Here is a 12,746-nt window from a genome sequence, read left to right as displayed (position 1 = left end):
CCCTGTTCTGTTAATGGCACTGTGATAGAAGATAAGCAATGGGTGGCAGGGCTTCTGGATTTCTGGATGAACTCTGTGTCCCCTGAGCATCCCCAACCATATTAAAGGACACTCAGTGCTGCTTTGGATGATCAATAATGGGAAGCCTGGGTGGTGTGGCGGCAGTGCACACTTTTAATCCCAGCACTCAGGAGCAGAGGCAGGCGGATCTCTGTGAGTTCGAGGTCAGCCTGGGCTACAGAATGAGTTTCAGGAAAGGCGCCAAAGCTACACAAGAAACCCTGTCTTGAAAAACCAAATAATAATAATAAATATAATAATAAAATAATAATATAATAGGAAGCCTTATCCCCTAGGACTCCTTCACAAGAACCTCTTTCCTTCATCCCTGAGAATGCCAAGCTGAACCACAGCGGGCATGGCATTCACATGGATGGAAGCTAAGGTTCCCCAGGCCTGTCGGGTAGGCAGTTCATCTGCAGCTCCTGCTGAAGCTGCATTCTCGAAGGGCTGGCAGTAGCAGTGGCGGCCCATCCGAGTCTTCCTCAGTCTAATGGCTGCCACTGGCGAGAGGACACCCTCACTTAGCAGTTTGGAGCGGTGACGCCCGGCCCTCCCCCCCTGCTTTAGAGCCCTTCATTCGAGTCTTCTTGAACTACAGCCTGTGTACCCAGACACTACGAAGCTCCGCAGCTCTCGACGTGGTCCCAGACGCTCATCTTCCAGCACCTTCTGCTGTTTGAGAACCCCAAGGATACCAGAGAGAACCCCCCACTTGTGGTGCTGGAACTGTGGCAACATGACTCAAGGGTACAGCAGGCCGTGCTTGAGGGAGGAAGATGCCCCGTTCAGGTAGAGTGTATTTTAGAACAAGATGTTGAGGGGTTCACTGAGGCTGCTGTGGAGAGTCATGTGATGGGTTAACTGAAACCCCCTTTCTTCCTCAGAAGCCCGTGCTGGAAACCTGGTTGGGCCTCCACATTCTCTGAACGCCCTTCTCCTCTAGGGAAACAAAATCTTATGGGGAAGGAGCATGTGGCCCCCGGTGTTTTGCTGGACCTCCAAGGCTGGGCCTTGACCCCCCTGAGGTGGCATCCCCTTGTGAGAGAGTTGGGAGAGGAAGAGGGGGAGATCTTGGCATCCTGTGAGCTGATCCTCGAGACTGAGGTACAGATGGAAGAGCAGGGCTCGTGTCCCTCCACCTCCAGCTTTCCACACACACACCAGGGCCCTCCCCTTCCCCTCAGGAAAAGTCTGAGGCTCAGGGCCACACACTGGGTTCAATGCTGTCAGCCTGGCAGTCTCCCCTTTAACTCCCTTCTAGCTTAACCCGTCAATTCTGGGACTTTTTAGCTGAGCCCTCTATGGGACATTCTGGGGATAGCAGCATCAGGACCAGCCTCCAGGGCTTCACACTCCGTTTTCCCTCCTCTGCCCTCCAGAAGCTGAAGACACAACCTCTGCCAATCCTGAGTGTCCCCTGTAAGAATGGGATCTACACACTGCCCAAGAACATCCAGCCCGAAGTGAAAATGATGGCCATTGAGGTGTGTGCAGACAGGGAGGGGGACCGGGGGGGGGGAGCCTTTTCCCAGAGCAGCCTGGGGCACCCTGGAAGCTCTTCGAGGGACTTTTTCTGACAACCTGCCCAAAGTTTGAACCCTAATAACACATTTTCAGAGGCAGAGAGAAAGGGAAATGGGAGCAGAGGCTTGGACAAGATGGCAGGCAGGCAGGAGCAGTAGCTGTGGACTAACCTTGTGTTGGTCCCTGTGCATCAGGAGTTGGCTTTCCAAGGAGGAATCAAGGCTCAGAGAAAATACATTGCAAGCACAGTGACCAGAGACCGACAGAGCCACGGTGGTTCGGCCCATCCCTACTTGAGGCCACACGGAGGTCCCCACATTGGTTATTCTATTGCGTTACAATTTGCCGAGAAAGGACAATTAAGTAGTTCAGGAACTGGGGACTCCTGAAAGCCAGCTAATGGGGTTGGTCCCCACGCAGCCCCCAAGGAGGCTCTCATGAAGGGTATGGACATTCCTGAGGTGCCCCATTGTCAGCTGAGAGAGAAATCACAGGGTGCCGGCTCACTGGTTGGTCATGGAGCTACCTAGGACAATAAGCCGAAAGGCAGAGAGACTCCGCAAAATCTAGGCACCGTCTGCTTCTGTGGGCTCCAGAGGCAGCCAGCCTCGGGAGCTCAGTGTCTGGGGACTGTCTGGAGCCAGCAGTAAGCAGGTGTACCACTTAATCTGCTTGGAGGGCAGTGGAGGCAGATCGGCTGGTGGTTAGATGACGCCTTCTTCATGGAGACAGTGGACAGCAGGTCCTAAGCAGCAGCCTGTCCCCTCCTCCCAGGCAGGAGACGCTCGCTCTGGTACTGCCACATTCCTAACCCTGGCCTGCTTCAGGCTGTCACTTCCAGGCCAGTTCGTCCCTGGCCTGATTAAGAAGTTCTGTCTGCCCTTGCTCTGCTTTCTCCTGGTTCTGACAGATTATGGCTTGGGGCCTTCGAAACATGAAGGCGCATCACCCCAGCTCCTGGTGGAATGTGGGGAGGAGTCCTGGACAGAGCCCATCAGCACATCCAGGAGAATCCCAACTTCCCTAAGTCCAACTTCTTCCTCACGGTGGTAAGAGGTCCTGGGAAGGGGACTGGACAACGGACAGTCTGCTTCTCTTGAGGACCTCACATTCCCCCTCTCTTTGGGCTGTAGTTCATGCCTCTGGGGGAGACCCAATGCATTGCCCCTGGTGGTGAAGTGGTGGACAACCAGGTCTATGGCCAGCAGATTGTGGTGGCAAGCTACATTGACTTCCTCCAGCCCTATTTCTGTGACCCCTGGGCTCTGAACTACACACCTGTAAAGCTGCCAGGTGTGATCCTTCCTCCTAGCCCCCTCTTGCTCCCTACAGGAAGCCCTCACTGGGAGTAGGGTGGGACCCTGGCTCCCTTGTGGGGTTGGCGCCCCTCTTCCTTGGCTTCTCCCTTCCTGAGGCTCATGACTGTGTTCTCTCCACAGCCCTGTGAAGAAGCCCAATACTGTGAGTAAGGTCCCAGGCTACCTTCTCCCATACCATTTACATGAACGACTCTGCCCCTGTAGAGGATGTCTATTAAACCAAACCTATGAGGAGGCTTAACTGTACAGTAGAAGGCTAAGGGTCGTCCTCAGTCAAGTCTGCATGTGAGAATCGCTTGAGTGTCACAGGGAGGTTAGAGGGGAGTTCTGAGTCAGGGTTTCATGTATCTGAGGCTGGTCTTGAACTTGCTATGTAATAGAGGATAACCTTCAACTCCCCATCTTCTTGTTTCCTCCTCCCACGTGTTTGGATTACAGGCATTCACCAGCCCACTCAAGCTTTTATTATTATTTATTTATTCATTTGTGTAAGGATATATGTGGTATGTGTATATTTGTGTTTATGTATGTGTGTATATGTATACTTGTATGGACACCAGACATAGCTCCATCTTGCCTTTTCTTCTTCTTTTTTTTTGGGGGGGGGTGGTTTTCGAGACAGGGTTTTCTCTGTGTAGCTTTGCGCCTTTCCTGGAACTCACTTGGTAGCCCAGGCTGGCCTCGTCCATCTTGCCTTTTGAGACAGGGTTTCTTGCTGGCCTAGAAGTTGCTAACTAGGTAAGGCTAGCCAGCCAGCTCCAGGGATTCCTCTGTTTCCACCTCCCCAGTGCTGGGGAGCAAACACACACCACTGCTGGGCCTTTTTACATAGGTTCCAGGGGTTGGGGATTTAGCTCAGTGGTAGAGCGCTTGCCTAGCAAGCACAAGGCTCTGGGTTCGGTCCTCAGCTCTGAAAACTAACAAACAATAAATACATAGGTCCCAGAGCTCAAGTTTCTCACACGTGCAAGACTGTGATGGTTATCACTGACTGTCCACTGGACAAGATCTAAACTCACGCAGGAGACAAGCCTCCAGGCATGTCTGTGAGGGGTTATCTAGATGAGGGTAACTGAAGCGGCATCATCCCATGGGTTGGGGTCCTACACTAAATAAAAAGGAGAAAGCAAGCTGAACATTGGCATTCATCACTGTTTCCCAAATCCATGCATACTGCGACCAGCTGCCTCAGACATCTGCCCCATCTTTTCCTTACCACGACTTCTTGAAATGTGAGCCAGAATTATTCCTTCTTCCCCAAAGTTGCTTCTTGTCCAGGTATTTAATCATAGCAACTAGAAAACGAACACACAAGGCAAGCATTATACAGACTAAGACTCCCTTACCTGAGACTCTGGCCACTGAGGGATCCCATGAGAGTTGCCAGTCCTTAAGATTTTTGTTCCAAGTCCCTCTGTGTCTAATGTGCTCCACAGTTACAGCACTTGGGCAACAGCATCACATTTTAATGCAGCTCTTAAATACCTTCATCAAAAGCAGATAGATGCTGCCCGGGCATAATGGTACATGCTTGTCATCCCAGCACTCAGAAAGAGGGACAGGAAGACTGAAGGTCTGAGACAGCCTGAGCTACATAAGCAAGACACTGTCTCAAAAACCAAGGGCTAGGGATGTACCTCAGTGATAGACTATCTGTTTGCATGCATAGACCCCGAGCCGAGTTCCCTACCTAGCACAAGATATAGGAAGGAGGGAAGGTTGATTTTGCTGGGTGGGGCATAGTGGTTAGGCCTGTAATCCCAGCACTTGAGAGGCTGAGGCAGGAGGATCACAGCCTAGGTACGTGGTAAGACTCTGGGGCACTGGGGGTGGGGGTGAGATTCTGCCTCCATGGGTTCAGATAGTGTGAGGTTCTGCATTTCTGAGCATGTTTGAGTCCTGACTATACGGATGGGCAATGAACACTAAGAAGCATGACCCCCCCCATCTGAACTAAAAGGCCTATGTGAAGTCAAGGGGACACGAGAGCCGTGAGCACCGCCCCCCCCCACCTCAGCCGCTTTCCCCATTCTTCTCCTGTAACCTTCTCACTTTTCAGTTCCTAGGGCCCTCTACAAGAAGTTGTGGTTGGAGTCCAGCAAAGATGAGGTAAAGTGACCTCAGACCAGGGAACAAAGGACAATCCCAGTTGGGTGGGGGGCGGGGGGGGGGGACGACACTCTGGGCCCGCCTGAGAGCCAACAAGAACCCCTCTGTCAGGATGACTATGAGCATGATGTGGACTGGTGGAGTAAGCTATTCTGGGCCACAGGTGATGCTGACAGTTCCGTGCCCTACAAGTACAAAAGCTACCACACCCTGAAGGTGAGGGTCCGGTAATCCCTGGGAAAGGGTGGACCAGAACCTCCCCTGGGGGGCTAGAGGCTTGGCCCGGGTTTGTCAGGGTACCGCCAAGTGGCAGAACTGTTGGTTTGGTTTTGCCTTGATTGAGATAAAGTCCTGTGTAGCCCAAGCAGGTCTGCAACTTGCTGTGTAGGTATAGATGACCTTGAACTCCTGAACCTCCTGCCCTCCACCTCCTGAGTGCTAGAATTGCAAGCATGCACCACCGCATTCAGCTTAAGGTAGTGCAGGGATCCTGTAAGACAAGCACTCTCTCACCTAGGGAGGGAGGAGGGACTTCCTACATTGTCCCCTGAGAGTACCAGAAACCTTTCCACCAGCTGCTCCATCTGAAGCAGACACTGAGGTTACTGACGGGCCAAACATGTTGGAAGAGGCTTGGCAGCCGGGAGTTCCTTCACCTCTTGATTTCCAGTGGTCCCCACCAGCCCAGGTCCTGCATGTGCCCCCTACAGGTGTATGACTGTGAGCTGGAGGCCGTTCTGGCCTTCCAGGGCCTGCAAGACTTCTGCCAGACTTCAAACTTTACCAGGAGAAGCCCAAGGTGGACAGCCCTGTGGTAGGGGAATTCAAGGTGTGTCTATGCCAGCTGGGCTACCTGTCTCTCTACAGCCTACCTGTCCCCGAAGTTTCTAAAAAAAGCCCTGAGGAAGATGAGCCGGGGCCTGAGAAATTGCCCCAGAAGTACAGCGACACAGATCAGTCTATGCAGGCAGGGACCGAGCGAGGCAAGACCTTCAGATTCCCAGCTCTAGCTCAAGCTGGTCGTCTGCAGAAGCCAGCCTCACATTCAGACCTGAAGGGATGGGTGTGTAGTCAGAGTTGACGTTAGCAGTCTGGAACACCAAGTAGCTTCAAGTGCTTTTGCCCAATGACCCTTTAAACGAGGCCCCTGCCTCAAGACCCCTGCTGCTCAGCCTCAGCCTAACACTCTCCCTGCTGTACTGGGGCCAGGGGGTGGTGGTGGTGGTGGTGGTGGTGGTGGTGGTGGTGGTGAGGGCAGGCAGCTTTACAACGTTAGGCTGAGCACTGTCAGATTGGGCTGCCCATGTCTTCTCAACCCCCAGGGCCTCTTCCGCATCTACCCCTTTCCCGAGGACCCAGAGGCCCCCAAGCCCCCACGTCAGTTCTCGTCTTGGCCTGAGACTGAGGACTTCCCTCAGCCATGCATGGTGCGGGTATACCTGATACGAGCCATCAACCTGCAGCCACAGGACTACAATGGCCTGGTAAGGAAGTAGCCCCACCTGTCACCAGTGCCCCCCACGCCACGCCTAAATGACAGCATGCCGTTGTGCTTCAGGCTGTTTCTACCCCCGTAGCCACCCCCTACAGGCACCACACAGTGCACACCTGCTCCGCTCATCCTCCCTGACCAGCGTAACTGCCTCCCCTCTCCTTTCTTCCCTCTGCTTCTCTCCTGCAGTGTGACCCTTACGTGATCCTGAAACTGGGGCAGACGAAACTCGGCAGCCGGGACTCATACTACCCCAACACTCTGGATCCTATCTTTGGCACGTGAGCTGCCCTCAGTCACCCACTGCCACTTTTCAGGTCCTCCATGCTATGCTGGAAGGCAGTTCCAGTAGGCAGATGCATTTCTCTTTGTTGTTTTGTTTTTTGAGACAGGGTTTCTCTGTGTAGCTTTAGTGCCTTTCCTGGATCTCACTCGGTAGACCAGGCTGGCCTCGAACTCACAGAGATCCACCTGGCTCTGCCTCCCAAGTGCTGGGATTAAAGGCACCGGCCGGGCATGGCAGATGCATTTCTTCAGAGCCTCCATGGTCCCTGTGAGCAGTGTCTCACCGACTCTTAGGGGCTCAAAAGGTGGAAGATAAATGGATTATCCACTACCTTTTCACGCATGCCTCCTACCCCAAGGAAAGGCACTCAGGCCTCCGTGCACGGGCTGTCTTGTAAGTTCCTTTAGCCACGTTCAGGAACTGGATGCAGGTGGACAAAAGCCTATCTATCCCATGCTCTGCTACCCACGTTCACCTGAGTGAAGAGGTGGGGCAGGGACTCTTAGGCTGAGATGCTGGCCAGTGAGGCAGAGTATATGTCCACAGCCACTTTCCAATCCCTTGGCCTCTAGGATGTATGAACTCACATGTACCATCCCACTGGAGAAGGACCTAGAGATCCAGCTCTACGACTTTGACCTAATTACTGCAGATGATGAGATTGGAACTACAGTTATCGACCTTGAGAATCGACTTCTGTCTGGCTTTGGAGCCCGTTGTGGGCTCTCTAAATCCTACTGCAAGTGAGTGTGGACCCACTCAGCAAGCAAGCTGGGTTGGGGGAGGTGTGAGCCCTGAGGAGAGGCTGAGAACTGGGCCGGACCTGCCTCTCTGTCCCTGTTTCCAGCACCACCCTTACCTGCAGCTCAAAGCAGTGTGTTCTCCGGGGCCTGTTCCTTCCCATCTGTTCCTCTCGCATCCTCTCACAGGTCAGGACCATTTCGGTGGCGGGATCAGCTGTCCCCAAGCCACCTTCTGACCCGCTATGCCAGACAGAAAGGGCTGCCTCCACCGGTATTTGACCTTGAGAATGACTCAGTTTTCTAATGGGAAAAGGTTCGAGTTGCAGAGCTTTGGTGAGTCCAGCACACTTCCAGTCGATCAAAGTGTGGCCTTGGGGAACAAGTGTGGACCCGAGATGAGGGCGTGCAGGAGGGAGGGCAGGATGAAGAGAGGTTGCCCCAGGGCAGAGAGCACTCGTGTCTCGCCCAGTTTTCCCTTCTCATGGAAGGCAACGGTAGCCAAATACCCAGGCCGGGCTGGGGAGGCTGCTCAGATGGGAACGCTAATGACTTCATGATCCCATCTTTATCCAGAGTCCACACCCCCTACCTTTGAGGGCTTGGGGCCTAAGAAGGAACGCCTGGCACTGTACATCTTGAACACCCAGGGGCTGGTTCCTGAGCATGTGGAGACCCGCACACTGTACAGTAACAGCCAGCCAGGTATCGACCAGGTATGTGAATGGAGAGGCTGCTCCTGCCTCCTATGGACTGGCTTGGGTCAGGAAATGAGTGCCCATCCACCCAGGACATAGTTCACAGTGAGAAGCAAGGACAGGTCAACAATTCACACATATACAGACAAGAGCCAAACATGCTTTGCACGTTAGTAAGAAAGATGCTCCAATGATGTCACTTAGAGCGTCACACCTGGAAAGGCTGTAAGAAATGGATGCCGCACAACAGTTGTGGGAACCTCTTGGGTGTCCCACCAACCGTTCGTACCACTGCTTTTGCTCTCCTGAGGTGTAAGGAGGTGGCATCATAGCTCAGAGGGTACAAACACTGTAAAACCCAGTTCTGGAGGCTGAACTGCAAGATGTCTTCTCTATGGCAAGGAACCAGGGACACAGATCCCCAAGGGCACCTTCATTATCCCTCATTGTCCAACTATAAAAATGGCTCCATCATTCCACAGATCTTTCAACATTCATGAAGTCTTCTGCTGAGCAATTTTTAAAATAACCATCCTCATTAAACTGGCTTTCTCAAATGGGTCAACTCTGAAGACTAAAAGTAGGTCAGGTAGTTTGACAGGCAGAACATGGTTACCTGTTTTCCAAGGCTGGTGGCTCCACCCCTTTTTTCTGTCCCTCTACTCTCCATTTTCACTTTTCTTTCTCTCAAGACTCTCTACTCTATGGCCAGCTTAACAGCCTTAGATTGTGGTCACACAACACAAAATGACCTTGCTGACCATCCAGTTTCCTTACTTTTAAGGCTTCCGTGCTGCTGAATACACGAAGCCCAACCCCACCATGGATCCCCATCAACAGGCCACCTAGCATGACCTCCTCACCTACCCCAGTTCATAAGTGACATCTCAACACTCTTGGTCTCAGCCAGCATCCTTCCCCCTCTCTCACTTGTCTTCCCAGCCAAAAACTAAAGGGGTTAGCAGGTGGCCACTTGCCGCCTCCCAGAAATCTGTGCCCAACCCCTGGGTGGTGGAATACAGCCTCGGCCAAGCCTCTGGCCCTCCCTCATGCCACCTAACTGGAGAGAGACCAGCAACCTCCAACCTGCAAATCCATTCTGGCTCTAGGGAAAAATACAAATGTGGGTGGATATCTTCCCCAAGATGCTGGGGCCTCCTGGCCCCCGAGTCAACATCAGCCCCAGAAGGCCTAAACGGTGAGTCTGTGAAAACCTAATTCCTAATCCTGGCGCTCCAGCTCAGCCCCCAGGGTGCAGGGAGCCTCTCCCTCCCATCCTAAGCAGTGGGAATTCTCTACTAGGGTTAGAAGGGCCTTTTCCTGCCCAAGTTCAGGCTCTCTGGGCAGCTCCTCCCTCTGCGGGACTGTGGCTGGGGTGGGGGTGGGGGGCTGGTCCTCAGCCCGGCCTCAGAGCACAGTGGCTGCAGGTACGAACTGCGCTGCATCATCTGGAGCACCTCCCACGTGGACCTGGTTCGTCAGACCTTAAGTAAAGAGAAGATGAGCGACATCTACGTCAAAGGGTGAGACCCGGGGGAGGGGCTCCAGGAGGCCCTCAGTTTCCTGGTTCTGTCACCCTGCTGGAACCTCCTGGTCTTGAGGGAGACATCTTTCAGCCACTGCATGTGTGTGGTGGGATGGGGACCACACACAGGAACCCCAGGTGAAAGGACTCTGGCCCCAGGTGGCTATCTGGGCTAGAGAAGGACACGCAGAAGACAGATGTCCACTACCACTCGCTGACTGGGAAGGCCATCTTCAACTGGAGGTTCATCTTTACCATGGACTACCTGGCGACAGAGCGTGTATGCGTCCAAAGCCAGAAGGTAAGGGGTAGGGAGGAGAAAGGGGAGAGAGCCTTAAGGGTCCAAGAGATCCGCCCTCGTTTCAGAGACCTGCAAGCTGGGACCGGAAGTTAGGAACGAGTCCTCAGGCAGAACCCCTCTTCCTTGCTAGTCTGTCATTACTGACTAGTGGACTGATGGGCATCCAAGGCAATGTCCATGAGGCCGGCCATTAACACAGCCTTCTGCTGTCCTCTAGGACTACATATGGAGCCTGGATCCCACATCAATGAAGTTTCCAGCCCGGCTCATCATCCAGATATGGGACAATGACTTCTTCTCCCCTGATGACTTCTTGGGTGAGGTCCTGGTGTAGGGTTTGTGACACAGGACAAGCCACTCCTCTTGCTGATGGTGGTCTTTCTCTGGGCTCAGGGGTCTTGGAGCTGAATTTATCAGACATGCCCCTTCCGGCTGCGAGCAGCAAGCAGTGTTCCCTCAAGATGATGGAAATGGACAGCAAATGGCCCTCCATGCAACCGAAGCGCATCTCTCTCTTTAAGAAGTCCAATGTAACTGGATGGTGGCCTTGTCAGGTCCACGATGGTGACAAGTGGCGTCTGTCGGTAGGAGCTGGGGAAGGTGTTTAGGGAACAGGGCCACGATGCCATCTAACCTGGCTCTAGCAGACTTCTGGAACCTTAGCCAGAGCCCCCTTCCTTTGTGGAGGTAGGGAAGTGGTCCCGGAAGGCCCCTGCCCCTACTGTCTGACCGGGGCAGCCCCTGCCTCTTGTCTCTGGCCTTTCTAGGGTAAAGTGAAGATGACTCTGGAGATGCTGTCAGAGAGGGAAGCTTTAATCAGGCCAGCCGGGCGAGGCCAGTCAGAACCCAACCAGTTCCCTACACCCATCCTCCCGTGTAAGGGCCCTGTGGGGCAGAGAGGCACCAAGCCCTTGCCTCCTCCTCTGTACAGGGTGGTGACTGGTGGGCCTCCACGTGGAAAGGGATAGTTACTTCCTCCTACATGGCTAAGTTAGAGTCAGGGAATAAGACTCGGGGTTGGGTGTAAGGGGCTCCCCAGTCTGTTAAAAAGAAAAAAAAAAGAGCAAAGGCTCTGGATCACTTGACCTGAAGGTCCCTCTTACCCTCCATTCTCTGGCATCTGCTGTCCTGGGCAGACGAAATGACACCTGGTGGTACCAGTCACCTGTTAAAAACTTCTGCTATGTTTTCTGGAAACGCTACCGCACCAAAATCATATGCTGTGCGGTGGTGCTGGTTCTAGGGATTATACTATTCAACTTCGTCTATTCGACTCCGGTGAGTGCTGGCCACTGGGAAGGGGCAAGGGCGCCGGCCACTCCTGCCAGCTCTGAGAGTACATTTAGGTTTCTACTTCAGGCTACTCTGGTGTCTCTTCTCTCTAGAACTATTTGGCCATGGCCTGGATCAAACCTGAACTTCGGCTGAATCCTCCCATTAAAATAGTCAACCTCATCGGTTCAGTAAACACCAGCAGTATCAACTCTACCGTCTTTTCCATGGAGGGCTCAAAACTACGGCCTTTAAAAGACAATGGGTCGACATTCCTCTAAGGACCCAGGAATCACATGAAAGATGTCGTCCCAGAGATTCCAGGTCCACAAGGCTAGGTGACCTGACTTTTCTCTCCTGCCAAGCACCCTGACCCTTGGGCTTCCTAGCAGATCCTTGTTTGAGTCTTCTAGGATCTATCCAAAGGGCTGTGCATAGTCTGACTCAAATGTTTACAGGGACCACCTCTAACAAGAGCAGAGCTGTTCATTTCCTACTGAAATAAATAGGTTTTTCTAACAAAGCCACTTGGCACTTGGGGGGTTGGGATTAAAGACAATGTGAAAGGCAGAAAGAGGCAGCTCTTCATTTGAGACTTGGGAATGACGCCATCCACGTTAATCACCCTGTCTAGTCCTGGATTTCTTCTATGTGCGGAGGCTTTGACAGAGAAAATCAGGGAAAGGTAACTGTGAGTCATATACTGAGGCCATGGCTTTTACTCCTGGATGAATGCACAAGAGCCACACCAGGGACCAGGCGCTGCTCCTCCAGCACACACTCTGGGGTTACACTGCCTAGAAAAACAGCCCCACTTGCATGAAAAACATTGGTTTCTGCAACAAAAAGCAAGAGCTGAGGCAGGATGTATGATGCTGAATGGTGGCGCTTTTTTTTTTTTTCTGAGATAAGGTTTCTCTGCACAGTGCTAGCTGTCCTAGAACTCGCTCTGTAGACCAGGCTGGCCTTGAACTCAGAGATCCACCTGCCTTTGCCTCCCAGTGCTATGATTAAAGGTGTGCACCGCCACCACCCGGCACAGGTAGTTTTCTTATACATTTCTCAATGGGAAAAGACTGGATCCCAGGCTATGTGGGGACCTGGCCTTCTTTAAAAGCATCAAGATGTGCATGAGCAGGAATCCCACAAACCTGACTGACTCTGTCTCTCACTGCTCCCATGATAAAATCCTCTCGGTCCACTGCTATGACCGTCATCTCAACAGCCCACTTAGGTCCTCTACCACATGGACCCATTCCCCCTCCTTTTGAGCTCAAAATGGACAAAACTACCATTGTTCTCAGTTCTCCTAGCTCCCCTGAAGCTATCCTGCTACTGTAGGAAGGTGTTAGGAAGAGGCTCTCTGCACCCCACTTTGAACTCTCCTGCATAAGGGCACCCACCATACTATCCTGCT

At 52.9% G+C, this 12,746-nt stretch overlaps 1 pseudogene; it reads left to right on the top strand.

Annotated features, from left to right (window-relative positions):
• Window positions 1–11,899, top strand: part of LOC114690551 — a 56,793-nt pseudogene extending 44,894 nt beyond the window's left edge.
• The last annotated feature ends 847 nt before the right edge of the window (window positions 11,900–12,746 follow it).

This window comes from Peromyscus leucopus, unplaced genomic scaffold, assembly GCF_004664715.2.
Source record: "Peromyscus leucopus breed LL Stock unplaced genomic scaffold, UCI_PerLeu_2.1 scaffold_150, whole genome shotgun sequence".
NCBI classification, from domain to species: domain Eukaryota; kingdom Metazoa; phylum Chordata; class Mammalia; order Rodentia; family Cricetidae; genus Peromyscus; species Peromyscus leucopus.
This window is presented reverse-complemented; position numbering and strand designations above follow the sequence as displayed.